A 16,339-nucleotide genomic window follows, 5' to 3' on the forward strand; every position below is an offset into this window, starting at 1 on the left:
CAACCGGGACTAAAGGGGGGGCATTGGTCCCGGTTGGTCCCACGAACCGGTACCAATGCACCCCTTTAGTCCCGGTTGGTGCCACCTACCGGGACCAAAGGCCCTGTGTTGCCCGCGTTGCAGCCAAAGTTTAGTCCCACCTCGCTAGTTGAGAGAGCTCGAGAGTGGTTTACAAGCGCTGATGCACCCTCCCTCTCGATCTCCTCTCAACTACAGGCTTTCGGGCCTAATCTGTGTCATGTTGTGCCCGTGGGCCTACTAGGCCTGTTGCGGGCCCGAATCAAGGCCCATGGTTGGGTTTCTAGTCGTATTCAGGTCGTGGTGGCCGAGTAGGTGGCACTTTTTTAAAAAATTGTTTCCTTTTTTGCTTTATTTATTTTATTTTGTTTCTACTTATAGCAAAATACTTACTAGTTTTTCATGTAATTCTTTTTGCTTTTAGGTAATAAAAATTATGAACTTTCTATTAATGCCAATTGTTTTCCAATTTGAATAGTTTAAATTTGAATTTTTTGAAATTTGTGTGAATCACTAGTTTTTTAATAAATTTACTATAAAAATAGATTTTTGAGTGATTCTTTTTCCTGCTATTTAATATTACTGTGTTTTATAATTATACTCAAAAACTGATTTTGTTATTTTAGTTTCTAACAAAAAATTCTTTATGATAATTCTTTTTGCTATTAAAGTTTCTAACAAAAAAATTTCTTTATGAAAATTCATTTTGCTTTTAATGTTTTGAACAGAAAATACTTTGATAATTTTGATTGCATAAATTTTATGTAATTTTAGTTTCAATAATACTAGAGGTTTATAAAGGCTTTTTGAGTTGATTCCTTTTGCTATTGGAGTTTTATAAAAGCTTTTTAGTTGATTCTTTTTGCTATTGAAGGATATTATAGTTTTGTTTTAGTTGATCATAACATAATAGTTTAATTGATTATTTTTAGTTCATTCTTTTTTCTATTAGTTCATTCTTTCAGCTAAATGACACTTAAATTGAAAAGCACTACAAATGAACTCTAAAAAGGTTGAAAGTTGGCATGGTATCATCATTTCACCCACATATCATCTGCTAAAAAGTTGAGAGGGTTACGACAAAAACTGGATGCACTTCATGTACAAAATAGACAATCTCTTTGGAAGTATCAGGGTTTCGGACGAAAACACATCTGTTACAAAGGGATTTCATTTGTTCACATGTAACTGCAGTGATATTCTAGATCAAATGGATCATCATAATAGTCTTCACTTTTTCTTCGCTTGTGTCCTTTACTTATTGCATCGTAACCATGGATAATCTTCATCGTTTAACAGGGTGCTTGGGTCAGCCTTGACTTTGATGGGAGGAATTTCATGGAACTTTTTACAATCTTCAGACATGTCTATCTTGCCCTCCAATCCCATGATGTCTCTTTTTGCTGAAAGAACTATGTGGCGCTTTCGCTCATCGTATGATGTATCTGCTTCCTTGTCTTTTCTTTTTCTCGGTTTGGTAGACATGTCCTTCACATAGAAAACCTGCGCCACATCATTGGCTAGGTCAAATGGTTCATCTGTGTACCCCAGATTGTTCAGATCCACTGTCGTCATTTTGTATTGTGGGTATACCTGTACCCCGTCTCCTGATAGATTGACCCATTTGCACTTAAACAAAGGGACCTTAATATCATATCCATAGTCAAGTTCCCATATGTCCACTATGTAACCACAATATGTGTCCTTTCCCCTCTTGGTTGCTGCATCAAAGCGGACACCACTGTTTTGGTTGGTGCTCTTTTGATCTTGGGCGATCGTGTAAAATGTATTCCCATTTATCTCATACCCTTTGTAAGTCATTACAGTCGAAGATGGTTCCCTCGCTAATGAGTATAGGTCATCAAAACAGTGTTGTCACACCTGAGATGTGTTTGGAACCAACTGCCGAAACTCCTGATGTGTTCACATGTAATCTAGTCATCACACTGGTCCGGGTGTTTGGAGAGCAGAATGTTCTTGTGTTCATCGACATACGTGGTCACCAAGTAGAATTCTGTAGAACTGTGTAGTGTGCTTGAGACCAAGAATGCCCGTCCCTACATATTATTGAGTCCCCTCTTAGCGTGCCTTTTCCACCCAGTCTCCACTCATACCGCGATTGAGGGAGACCTATCTTCTTAAGGTCAGGAATGAAGTCAACACAAAACCCAATGACATCCTCAGTTTGATGGCCCATGGAGATGCTTCCTTCTGTCCTAGCGCGATTATGGACATATTTCTTTAGGACTCCCATGAACCTCTCAAAGGGGAACATATTGTGAAGAAATACAGGGCCCAGAATGACAATCTCGTCGACTAGATGAACTAGGATGTGCGTCATGATATTAAAGAAGGATGGTGGGAACACCAACTCGAAACTGACAAGACATTGCGCCACATTACTCGTTAACCTTGGTAGGATTTCTGGATCGATCACCTTCCGAGAGATTGCATTGTGGAATGAACATAGATTCACAATGGCTAATCAAATGTTTTCCGGTAGAAGCCCCCTCAATGCAACCGGAAGTAGTTGCATCGTAATCACATTGCAGTCATGAGACTTTAGGTTCTGGAACTTTTTCTTTGCCATATTTATTATTCCCTTTATATTCGACGAGTAGCCAGACGGGACCTTCATACTGACTAGGAATTCAAAGAAGATTTCCTTCTCTTCTTTGGTAAGAGCGTAGCTAGCAGGACCTTCATACTGCTTTGTAGGCATGCCGTCTTTTTCGTGCAAACATTGCAGGTCCTCCCATGCCTCTGGTGTATCTTTTGTCTTCCCATACACGCCCAAGAAGCCTAGCAGGTTCACGCAAAGGTTCTTTGTCACGTGCATCACGTCGATTGAAGAGCGGACCTCTAGGTCTTTCTAGTAGGGTAGGTCCCAAAATATAGATTTCTTCTTCCACATGGGTGCACGTCCCTCAGCGTGATTCAGAACAGATAGTCTGCCGGGACCCTTTCCGAAGATTACTTTTAAACCATTGACCATAGCAAGTACGTGATCATTGGTACGCATGGCGGGCTTCTTCCGGTGATCTGCGTCGCCTTTGAAATACTTGCCTTTCTTTCAACATTGATGGTTGGTCGGAAGGAATCGACGATGCCCCAGGTACACATTCTTCCTGCATTTGTCCTGGTAAATACTTTCGGTGTTATCTAAACCATGCGTCCATGCGTCATATCCCTTGTTTGTCTGTCTTGAAAGGTTACTGAGAGGAGGCCAATCATTGATGGTGACAAACAACAACGCATGCAGGTAAAATTCCTCCTATTTGTGCTCATCCCACGCACATACACTGTTTCCAATCCACAGTTGTAAAAGTTCTTCAACTAATGGCCTTAGGTACACATCAATGTCGTTGCCCGGTTTCTTAGGGCATTGGATGAGACCTGGCATCATAATGAACTTCCGCTTCATGCACAGCCAAGGAGGAAGGTTATAGATACATAGAGTCACAGGCTAGGTGATGTGATTGCTGCTCTACTCCTCAAAAGGATTAATGCCATCCGCGCTTAAACCAAACCATACGTTCCTTGCGTCACCTGCAAACTCCTCTCAGTACTTTCTCTTGATTTTTCTCCACTGTGACCCGTCAGCAGGTGCTCTCAACTTCCCCTCTTTCTTACGGTCCTCTCTGTGCCATCGCATCAACTTGGCATGCTCTTTGTTTCTGAAAAGGTGTTCCAACTGTGGTATTATAGGAGCATACCACATCACCTTGGCAGGAACCCTCTTCCTGGGGTGTTCCTCGTCAACATCACCAGGGTCATCTCGTCCGATCTGATACCGCAATGCACCACATACCGGACATGCGTTCAGATCCTCGTACGCACCACGGTACAGGATGCAGTCATTAGGGCATGCATGTATCTTCTACACCTCCAATCCTAATGGGCATATAACCTTCTTCGTTTCATACATACTATTGGGCAATTCATTATCCTTTGGAAGCTTCTTCTTCAATATTTCCAGTAGCTTCTCAAATCCATTGTCAGGCACACCATTCTCTGCCTTCCACTGCAGCAATTTTAGTGTGGTACCGAGCTTTGTGTTGCCATCTTCGCAATTGGGTACAAACCTTTTTTGTGATCCTCTAACATGCGATCGAACTTCAGCATCTCCTTTTCACTTTTGCACTGTCTCCTTGCATCAACAATGACCCGGCGGAGATCATCATCGGGCACATCGTCTAGTTCCTCTTGATCTTCAACAGCTTCCCCCGTTGCAGCATCACCGTATTCAGGGGACACATAGTTGTCATTGTCCCCTTCTTCTTTGTTGTCTTCCATCATAGCCCCTATTTCTCTGTGCTTGGTCCAAACATTGTAGTGTGGTGATACGTCTCCAATGTATCTATAATTTTTATTGTCCCATGCTATTATATTGCCCGTTTTGGATGTTTATGGGCTTTACTTTACACTTTTATATCATTTTTGGGACTAACCTACTAACCGGAGGCCCAACCTGAATTGCTATTTTTTTGCCTATTTCAGTGTTTCGAAGGAAAGGAACATCAAACAGAGTCCAAACGGAATGAAACCTTCGGGAGCAATCTTTTTGGAACAAGCGTAATCCAGGAGACTTGGAGTGAACATCAAGCAGCAAACAAGGCGGCCACGAGGGTAAGCCGCCAAACTGAGTTAATTTACCTTCATCCTTGATATTTTGTCTTTTACCAAAACCTTTGCTCATTTTCTCAGGCTGATGACAAATTTTGGAATAAAAAGTATGATCATGAGGCTGCAAAGAGAGCCGGGAATGCCAAGAAAGCTGCCAGGAGAGTCGCCGCCAAGAAAAGAGGAAAGAAATCTAGCGCTTCTGAATTGCTTCAACTGACGGACTCCTCCGAGTCAGAGGTAGCCCTCGACTCTCTTGGCTCCTTTTCCAATCACCCTATTGACACGGATTATCATCAGGCTGACATGGGAACGAGTCAGGGAATGGAAGAAGAGGTAAATATTATTTCCTCCGACTCCGAGCCTTTGCCAAGACAAAAAATCCGAAGAGTAACCCGAACAGTAATATTTTCGCATCTCTTAGATTATCAGGATCCTCAATTTCTTTTGAAGCGACAGATTCCTGAGAGCCGGAGGCAGACCCAGACCAGCAAGGATGCGAAACTCTCCTCCGGCTTACCGAATACCCCAAGGAAGCGCCGGAACAAGGTCACCTCCACTTAAATCCTTTTTATCCTTTGGCGGGTCTCACTCGTCAACCACTCAACTCTTCTGATTCAAATTATCAGGAAACTTCAGATTCTTCCGCCGACTCAATCCAGTCCAACATGCCGACTTTTAAGACCGCTCCAAGGTAATTATGATTTACTTATCTTGTACTCATTACAATCCTTTATACTTGTACTGACCTTTTTGACCTTTTGTAGCAGAAAAGCAAAGCCCAGCAAGAGGGTGAAGAAGAACAAGCCGGACGAAGAGCCAACCATTAATGATCCGAAGCTCTAGACAGCTGCGCCTGAGGCCTCTGTTCCTGAGCCGCCGCTTGAACCGGTTCACGATACGCTAACGATGACTGCTGGCCCGCGTGTTGATCAAGTCGTCCACGGCTCTGCCAACCTTAAAGCCTCAAGCCCGGCTAAGACAGCTGACCCACAACATGTTGATGTACAAATTACCAAGACCGGCTATACTGAGCCAGGGAGACCTACTGTGCTAGCCAAGTGTTCTGCCAAGGAGGAGCACATTGAACGACGTAAAGTCATATTTGATGTTGCTGACTATACTCAAATGAGCATTGGCAAAGTTTTTTCTCGCTATCTTAGCCAAGTGCATAGCAGCCGCGATCTTGAAGTTGATATGGTGAAACAAATGCACCGGAAATTTGAGGTATAAATTCTTCCCTTCATTGAATTATCCTCACTATGCCAGCCCCCTAGTCTATTGCTTATGATGAATATGTTGTAGACTTAGAACGAACTTATGAGCATCAGTAATATCCTTTGGTAAAACCTGTAAAAAATCCAGCTTAATCCGTAATCCCCAAGGGCCGGTTTATTCAGCATGAATGAGCCAGTCCTTCTTATGCTTGTGTAGAATATAGTACTTCTGTAGCTTTTAACATCAATATGCACTAGCCCCCAAGTGCCAGGTACTCTTTCTTGCAAAGTGCTTGGGACTTACTCTCATGAACCACCACTTAAATAGAACTTTCGGTAGACATTAGCCCCCAAGTGCCAAGTGTTGTTGCTTGCAAAAGGCTTGGGACTTAATATTGTATGCTAATACTCATGATTTTGATCCGGTATTTGCACAGACCACCACTGCTCAACTTCAATCTGAGTTGTCGGAAGCAAATAACCGCTTGGAGTTGCAGGAGACTGAAGCCCACAGGGCCAACTCCAAATTTGAATTCAGTGTGTCTCAACAAGAGAAACCGAAGGCCAAGTTTGAAGTTGAGAAAAGGCCCGGGGTGAAGAAAAAATTGCCTTAACCCATCGAGCTGAGAAAGCAGAGGCGGCTCTTGAAGATGTGACCACCGAATTGTCCGGCCTAAAATGCCATGTGTCTTAGATGGTCTCAGCAATCTTTGATAAGCCGCCCTACAAGTGTTGAATCTTTCTGATGATCATATGAACTGTTGTTAACTCATCTGTTATTGCTATGCAGGCCACATGAGCACCAACCTCAACCAGGACATGCTGGTGAAGCTGAAGGCGGTTTACACGCTTGTAGAACAACTTTACACTTGAGCTCAACGTGCTTTATCCACAGTTGCCCTGCCAAATGAAGCCCCCATGCTCCTTGTTGATGTGTTAAAGAAGCTATCTGTAACACTCCAAAAATTTTGATTTTTGGTTTTTATTAAATTATTTATTTAAAGGGGGTTATTTAAATTTTTGCTAAAAGAAGGGTTCTCCTTCTCAAAACCTTTTATGACAAATATTTTTTTAGGAGTTGTTCTCAATATTGATTTTTCATCTTGAGGGTTCTTCAACATGTGGTTGGTCAACACAAATTAACTTGGGTTGTTTTAATATTTCTTTTATTAAAAAGAGTTCCTTTAAATTATGGGTTATTCCTTCTACTCAAAAAAAATTCTCTTGCCATGACCCATGTTGAAAATTCTCTTCCAAACCCACCTCCCTACTGTGGTTCTAGCCAAGCATCCAATTCCAGCAAGTTGCAATCTCCTTTAGACTTTTATTCTATTTATTTTACCCACAAATCATTTTCTGTCATTTTTTTAGACCTTGGTGGCTTGCAAAGGAACTACCAGATTTCTTTTGAGTTTTGGTCCCAAATAAACTTCTATGGCTAGTCCTTAGTACCCTCAACCAAGATCCATCAAGATCCACTGGTCCACAGTTCAAAATTTTCAAAATATGCTTGCTGCAAGTTTGAACCAAATTTGCCAATTTTGGTGAAATTCATTCTTTTTCTTCTCCTAAATATCTGAGATAAATGAGGCAGCCTCTAGATGCATCAATAGGTCACCTCACCAAGGATCAGCTCAAAGAAAATTTTCCACATGCCAAAATCATTTCGTCGAACAGTTGGCGTGCACTGTTTCTGTTCAAAATTCAGAAAAGTTCAGTTTCAGTCAGAGACAGCGTCGTTTTATTCAGCGACGCGGCGTCAATCTCGCCAGTGCTTGCTCTGGCCTCTTTCTCCCTGCTCCTCCTTCTTATCCATCGCGCCGCGTGATCGTTTGGATGGGCACGAGCATCGGTGGCAACGTGTCTCGCCAACGTCGGCGTCTTCCGCGGTGGCAGAACCGCCTGTGGCGGCCAACAGGGGCCAGCCCTGCCTTTCGGCGCCGTCCAGCACTACCGACACCACCAGAAGCCTCCGTGTGGCCATTCCCTTCTCTATGCGCGCTGCAGCACTATCACCGTGGCCTGAGAGGCGCAGAGCATGCTCTCTGCCGCCGCCGAGCCCGTGAGGCCATTCCGTCGAGAGACTTGGAGTATCGCTCAAGTATACGAAGATTAGGCGTTGGATGAAGCCAGTGGACCAACACGAAGCTACCCAGTCGCCTAAACCTTCCGTCCATCCTCTGCCTCGCTGTAATCACTTGCCGGAGATACCCCGTTCTCGGCAACCGCCTCGACCGGCTATAAAAGGAGGCCTCGAGCTCGTTCTTGACCCAGCACTACCCCTCCACCTCACCAGAACTGCGCCCATCCACTAGGAGGACCTCGAGGAGGCCTTCTTCCTCGACTCCGGCCGCCTCGATCCACCTTGGGCTCCGGCAAGATCCTCTCTGGTGAGAGCACCCCCGCCTCCCAAACGGCGTCAGTAGCCTCCTAGTGCACCCACTTGTCTAACCTGAGTCCCAATTTGACGGTTGCAGCTCTCCTCAGCGAGATCCATCACCGCCCGAACCACCGTCCGTCGGAGTAAAGGCCACCATTGACCTGGTGCTCGCTGACGACCAACTCCACCACCCACAAACGTAGGAGAGCTCCATGAGTCCATAGGTACCCTCCACTCCCCCTACCTTGCCGTGGATCGACGCCGGCGGCCGCCGCAAGCCTCAGGCACCGACAGGACTCTGTTTTAGTTTTTAAACCTAACGGGTGGGACCCCCTCGTCAGCTTTCTCTCCTTTTTGAAACATTTTCTGAAAATGCCTTCGGGGAAAATACGTTTTCTAACTGGCACGTTTCTGTCTTTTTCTAAACTAGCCCCTGGAAAGTTTTTGTTTCATTATAGATTAGTCCCTTGACTAAAACCCTTATAACTTTTAAACAAAAGAAGATTTTGAGTTGATTCTTTTTCTGTCATCTTTATTTTTCTATCTAGTTTTTTTCATATTTATTTGAAAATTATTTGGAACAACTTTTATGCACGCACGGTATTTACTTTAGTATCCAATTTGTTTTATAACATAGATACCGAAGGAGGTGACGGAGCCGCAAACTTCATCGAGCTAGACTCTGACTACTCAGAACCAGGCAAGCATATTTGAACCTTTCATATGATGAGTGTTTTGCATGTTTGCTTGAGTAGTGTTCTCATGGCATTTCTTTATATGCATTAGTGAATGTTATATTGCATGCAAGGTAAGCTACCAGTGAGCTTCGAAGTTTGATGTGTTCATATGATGGTGAGATAACCTGATCATGTGGTGGCATGATAGGTTGCAAGCTGGTATTGTTGAAGCATGCCAGGCTTATGTCAACCATTTAACTCCAGTATTAACATGGATCAAGTCATTTTCCTGTTCGTCCCCTTTTTCGTGCTACCACGTGTCTTCTGCAAAGAATATGGTCTAGTCAGTTGCAAACATCTTTCCTTGTGCACACCAAATAGAGGGGTCGTGATGAGGGTTCCATGGCCCTGGATTAAAGCCCGTCATCCGGTCAGGGGGCATGGGTGTGTCCGGTTGGGACCGAGAGGGGGCACCCCTTAGAGCGCGCGATACAAATTTGATCCCATGCTACTCGAGGTTGTGGCCTCCCCGTCTCAAAGTTTTTCTTGAACATTGCCTAGGGTGATTCCTGGCAGCGGAATGTGGAATGGGTGTGTACTGGTTAGATGAGTTTCTTCTAAAATACCGTAAACGGAACTAGTCCTTTGTGACTACGGAAATCAGTTGACTGTGGGGAAAGAGTACAAACTCTACAGAGTCAAAACCATTCGAGTAATCGTGTCCATGGTCAAGGACTATGATCAACATATCAGTGTTAGTGTCAGTCTCAATGTCCGTCTCATCGTCAGTCTCAGTGTCAGTTTCAGTGACAATCTCCGGTGAACAAACATGAGTGGTAAACTTGGCTGAATGTTATTCTGATGGATGGACTAACCTGTTTATTATTACATACTGAGTATTTCCTTGGGATGATTTAAATTCATGAGCTACTTGAATTCAAATGGTGAAATATAAGCCCTTTATGTGATGTCACTCAGACATCCGACCGTGGCATTCTCATTGATTACTTTTGATATAAGCCCTTTATGTGATGTCGCTCAGACGTCCGACTGTGGCATTCTCGTTATTTACTTTTGATATAAGCCCTTTATGTGACGTCGCTCAGACATCCGACTGTGGCATCCATGTTATTTACTTTCATTATAAGCCCTTTTCGAGATGTCACTTAGACGTCCGACTGTGGCACGCACTATCATTTACATTTCAATATAAGCACTTTATGTGATGTCGCCCTGATGCCCGACTGCGGCGTGTTAATTTATTTTTACCTTTCGAGGCGTCGCTTCAGACACCCGATCGGTGTTCAGTTATTTTTTTGGGATTTCGGGAGGACTACCGCCTGACTTCCTTTTTATGTTACATGCCGTGAAAAACTTATTTTTTTAGTGTAGATTACTAATCTCCTCATGTACATCATGTTTGCATTAGTTATATATTATGTCCAAACTGTCTTGCGAGTACATTCAAAGTACTCACCTGGCTTGTTGATTTGGCCAGATGTTGACCAAGGCGATCTTATGGATGAAGAGTACGATAGCGAGTTCGACGCCTAGAGGAGTCCCATTTCATTCTCATGCAATCCTGGAATTGGTCACTTGTATCATATACGCTTCCGCTACCCAAATGAAATCATCGAGCCTCACTCCGGCGCTCGATGAGCTGTAAGATTTAGGAGTCATGTCACCCACGTCACTGTGACATATCCACCACCACTTTTACTACAAGTCAGTAGTTATGCCACCATTCTCCTTGTGTCATATCCGCCATTATGTATAATATCGGCGTACTGGTAATAAATTGTTGAGCAGCCTCACCTCAACCTTGTATAATATTTAGTGCTGCTGGATTTCTGTATCAAGGATTTGTCTACTAGTAAGGAAGATTTTCCTATACTGGCCTGATGAAATGGTCGATTTTTCAATAAATATTTTATTGGAAAACCGGTCCTGACAACCTTGGTACCAGAGCCAGGCTAACTGTAGGAAGCCACTAGGTGCGATCGCTAATCGGTTATTAGCATAATTAGTGCTTTTATTTATCATTTTGCAATTGTAGCAATTTTCTCCTAGTCATCATAAATTTATGATTTGACTATTCGGAATTTTTTTCTACTTTTGTAGATGGATGGCAGTGACTGTGAGTCACAGGTGTTTGCCAATGTACCTGAGGGGTTTATCAAGCTCCTTGTCTCCATCATCAAGGTCGCGATCGGGCCATCGGCTAGTCCGGAGTTCACACTCTACCAACACAAGATCAGCGACAACATGTCTATGCACCAGGCCGCGGTGCAATTCAAGGGAGGACGTTCTGAGTCACGCCGCCTACGGAGAGGCATGCCATGCAGATGGCGGCCCTTGAGGCGATAGCTCGTCTCCGGGATGCTCTTCTTCGATGAAGGCTCGTCGCTACCGCTACCTCCCATGCCACATGCCATACACATGTCACTATGTGTTCGCTTGCACTAGGGGGGAGAGAGATGAGGCTATTGAGATATTGGTTGAATATCTCAAAGCTCTTGAGGTAGTTTTTGATAACCTCGTGGACGACTTTCTGGTTTCTCGTATGGACTTTGTGCAGGGCTGTTCCGCCAATAGGAGGGAGCTCCTGCATACAGCACCACCACTGACTTACGTCTCATCCTCAGCATCCTATGCACCTGCCATCTTTGCCAACGCTCGTCGCCTGCCTACCCCTGAAGAGTTTGACCAAGTCATTGCTCCTACTCCAGTCAGGGCTGCACCACTTATCGCGCCTGCACCAGCTCCTTAACTCAGTACTTCACGCCTGGAGCCTATTAGTGAGGAGGAGGTTGAGTCTCCAGCATCACTGGGTCTTACCCTTGGTAGGCCGAGGGAAGTTCTTACCATCTCTGACTGAGTGCGCCTAGAAGTCTTGCGATGTACCAGCTTGTATGATATGTTTATATGTATATAGGTTTGGTGAGAAGTAGTTCGTGTGTGCATCATGTAGGAACTCAAAGAAGTGCACTAGCCTAAATAACATGTTGGGAATGTGTACGCACATCCTGAGTGATGTACTGTATAATTACTGCTAGCATGTAAGATATGTACTAAGCGGTCCTTCTCCATGCGCAATCAAGTATTTTCCTTGAAAAATTTTGGAGTCTTTAAAAATTCCGCCTTTGCAAAATTAATTATTTTTAGCACTTAGTTTTTCTCATGGGTTCTGCAAAAATACCCCAGAGTGGAGAATGTCTCGTCCCTGGACTCGTTCCATGCCAAGTCCGCTGGAAGAAAATTATGGTACCCAGACAAGTAACAATTTCACACAGGGGCAGTCAAGTCAGCAAGGCAGTGAAGCAGCATTTTCTCAAGTATGCCGCCTTTATGAGCAAAGCCAGCAGCAGCATCTAGAAATGATGAACCATGTTATCAATATGGGAAATCACCGTGGACCGTATCAGCGGCAATCCAAATTGTCTGAACTACAAAAGACACGTCCCCCAATGTTCTCTCACACTTATAGACCTCTTGAGGCCGATGATTGGCTTCGAGACATTGAGAGGAAATTAATTGTTGCACAATGTTTGGACCATGAGAAGGTACTATATGCACATCACTACCTCACTGGAGCAGCTGCATCATGGTGGGAAAATTGCCTACACATGCACCCCAATGAAAATAACATCACCTGGGAAGAATTTAAGGAAGGTTTTCGTAGGGCACACATTCCCAGAAGCATTATGAAGATCAAGAAAAGGGAGTTTGATAGCCTCAAGCAGAGAAGCATGACAGTGACTGAGTACAGCAGTCAGTTTACTCAATTATCTCGTTATGCCAACGAAGAGCATATGACTGAAAATAAAAAGATGGAAAAATTTCTGGACGGTCTGGCACCAGCAGTTAAATGCCAGCTAGTCGTACACACCTTTCCAGATTCCAAAACACTTGTGGACAAAGCCATTACATTGGAAAATGAGCGCCATAGCTTGGAGAATTTTTGCAAGCGCAAAAGGAACAAGACTACTCATGCTCGCAACAACCGGAACAAGACTGATTTTCAGAAAAGTGGAGCAAACAAATCCACGACCAATGTTCCACGCCCAAACAAAAAAATCCATGCAAGGGACAAGGATTTTACATATCGCCCAGGTGGTACTTGCTATGCTTGTGGAGCGGAAGGACACTATGCCAAACACTGCCCAAAGCCAAGAAACTCGGCCCCCAAGCCGAAGAACAGTGGCAATAATTCAACACCTGTGACACTCCAAAATTTTAATTTGGTTTTTATCAAAAACCTTGTGGTTTTCTTTGAAAAGAGGCCATTTAAATTTTCTTTCAGAAAACCTTCCTCTTAAAAACTTCCTTTGCTTTGGCAAGGAATTTTATTTTTTCAAACATTGGTGTTTGAATCTTTTGAAACTTCTTCTTTGTTGGTTCCCTCTCAAATTTATTTTTGGGAGTTTAATCTGTTTCTTTTAAAATGAAACTCTATGAAAAACTTGGGATTTTCATATCTTGAAAACCACCCATGACTTTGCATTTTTGCCCATGTGATAAAACCCCTCCAAAACCTCCCCTACACCTTGTGATCAACCTAAGTTCTCTGTCCCAACTAATCCAAGCAAGTTTTGGATTTTATTCTAATTATTTTTCCTCTCAAATCAATTCTAAAAATTATTTGGAACCTGAGTGATTTTCAAAGCAAGTACCCTATTGCATTTGAGTTTTGACCTAAAACCAACTCTCCTGGATAGTCCTTTGTACCCACAACCCAGAACCATCTTGATCTACTCCTCCTCTTTTCAAATTTTTCAAAATTCAGTCTCTGCTAGTTTGGACCAGATTTGCCAAATTTGGTGAAATTCATGTCTACACTTCTCCAAAAATTCCACCAAAAATCATGCAGCCTACTGGAGCAATGAGTAGCCACTCCACCAAGTTTCAGCTCAAGGAAAAATTCCTAGATGCCAAAAGCATTCTGTCGAACACCTGAGCTGCACTGTTCTTTGCATTTTCAGTAAAGTTCAGTAAAATTCAGTTTTACAGTGTCGTTTTCTTCAGAGTTCAGTCACAAGCTCACAGTGCGCTTGGCTCGATGCTCGTAGCCCCTCCCTCTTGTCCAGAGCTTCACACGCGTGCGTGGAGCCTTCCTGGCGTCGGTGGCGCACTGGCCCGCCCTCGCCGGCGTCTTCTGCGGCGTCGGGACCTCCCGTGGCGGCCCACAGAAGGCACACCACGGCAGAACGCCGTTCAGCGCCGCCCAAAGCCCCCTGGCTCTCCGCGTGTCCCTGCCATGCCAGCGCACGCCCGTGGCACCGTCGCCGTGGCCCGGCAAGCACGGAACGTGCTCCCTGCCGCCGACGGGCCGCGCCACCCCCGTTCCGTCGAGCTCGCCCATAGCACCAAATCCCAGCCCGTTTAGCACCTAAATGGGACCGGTGGACCTCAACGACGATGCCCAAGCCCCTAATCCCACTGCACATCCACGGCACCGCCGTAATCACTCGCCGGAGATCCCCGTTCACGGCAACCGCCTCGGGCCGCCTATAAAAAGGGCCCCCGAGCTCACCCTCGTGCATGCATCATCACCACTCCTCACCAACGCCACGCCAGGCCACTAGGAGGTCCTCGAGGAGGTCTCCTCCCCCAACTCCGGCCGCCCCGATCCGCCTCGGCCTCCACCACGATTCGCTCCGGTGAGGCCATCTCCGGCGCCCAAACCCCGTCCGTTACCCTCTCTAGCTACCAGAAGCCTAACCCCCTCTTCAATTTGGTCTCTGTAGCCCTCTCCGACGAGTCCCTCGACCACCCGAGCCGCCGTCCGCCGGAGCAAAGCTCGCCGTCGACGTGGTACTCGCCGGCGACCACCACCACCACCAACCGACGCGGAATGGTGCCCTGAGCACGGAGGTACCCTCCGATCCCCCTGCCTCGCCGTGGATCGCCGCCGGCGACCACCGCGGCTCTCGGGCGCCGACGAGCTTTGCCCCCCCCCCCTTTTTGAAAGTTCAAACCTGATGAGTGGGACCCCACCGTCAGCCTCTCTGCTCTCTCTATTGAATCGTTTTCTGAAAGCGCCTTCGGGCAAAATGCGTTTTCCCTTTGGGCTGGCGTAGTTTCTGCCGAAGCGTTTCTGTTTTTATAAGCTAGCCCCTGGAAACTTTATGTTTCATTACAGATGAGTCCCTGGGCAAAAACCTTTATAACTTTTAATCAGAAAAGTATTTTTGATTGATTCTTTTTCTGTTCTATTTAAAATTTTGTCTAGTTTTTTATCAGATTTATTGGAAAAATATTTGGAATACTTTTTTTGCACTCCTTGGTATTTACGATAGCGCATATATTTTCCTTATACCGTAGATACCGAAGGAGGTGACGGAGCCGCGAACTTCACCGAGCTAGGCTCCGACTACTCTGAACCAGGCAAGCATGTTTGAACTTTTGATATGATGAGTGTCTTGGCATGTTTTGCATTTAGTTACTTTCATGGCATGTTGAGAAGCATATTGATGAACGTTATTTTATGCGATAACGAGGTAAGTGAGTTCGATGATCCATAAGTCGATGGATGTGAGTATGAATGGCCATGTGTTGGCATGAGGATGGGTGAGATGGCAGTGTCGTAGCATGCCAGTCTTATGCCAGACTATGTGACTTCAGTGTCAAACCGTATCGGTCCAGTTCCTCTCATTTCCTTCCCTGTACTACCACATGTTTTCTGCAAGGAATATGGTTTAGTAAGTTGTAAACCGCTTTTTATGGTACACAGCAAAAGGAGAGGCCGTGATGATAGTTCCATGGCCCTGGATTAAAGCCAGTCATCCGGTCAGGGGGCATGGGTGTTTCCGGTTGGGACCGAGAGGGGGGCACCCCTTAGAGCGCGCGTATATAAATTTGATCCCATGCTATTCGAGATTGTGATCTCCCCATCTCAAAAAAATTTCTTGGACGATGTCTAGGGTGATTCCTAGCATCGAGAGGTAGGATGGGTGTGTACTGGTTAGCTGTGTTTTCTTCTGAAATACCGTAAACGAAACTAGTCCTTCGTGACTACGGAAATCCGTTGGCTGTGGGAAAAATTTTGTACAAACTCTGCAGAGTCATATATTCCTCCAAATCATCTATTCCATGTCCAAATTCGTGTTATCTTATCCTAATCAAATGTCAGTTTTGATGGCAGAGACTCCGGTGATTCGCATGAGTGCTAATTCCGGTTAAATGATTATTCCTATGGATGGACTAACCCATTTATTCCTCAAGAATTAAATGTTTATTATGAGTATTATTTACTTGTGAATAAAAGCCCTTTCTGCGATGTCGCTCAGACGTCCGACTGTGGCATTGTTGTATTCTACTTTCTTTTCAAGCCCTTTCTGTGATGTCGCCCCGACGTCCGACTGTGGCATTTCTTTTAAAGCCCTTTCTGTGATGTCGCCCCGACGTCCGACTATGGCATTTCT

The sequence above is a fragment of the Triticum aestivum genome, chromosome 4B (genome assembly GCF_018294505.1).
Source record: "Triticum aestivum cultivar Chinese Spring chromosome 4B, IWGSC CS RefSeq v2.1, whole genome shotgun sequence".
Classification (NCBI taxonomy): Eukaryota; Viridiplantae; Streptophyta; class Magnoliopsida; order Poales; family Poaceae; genus Triticum; species Triticum aestivum.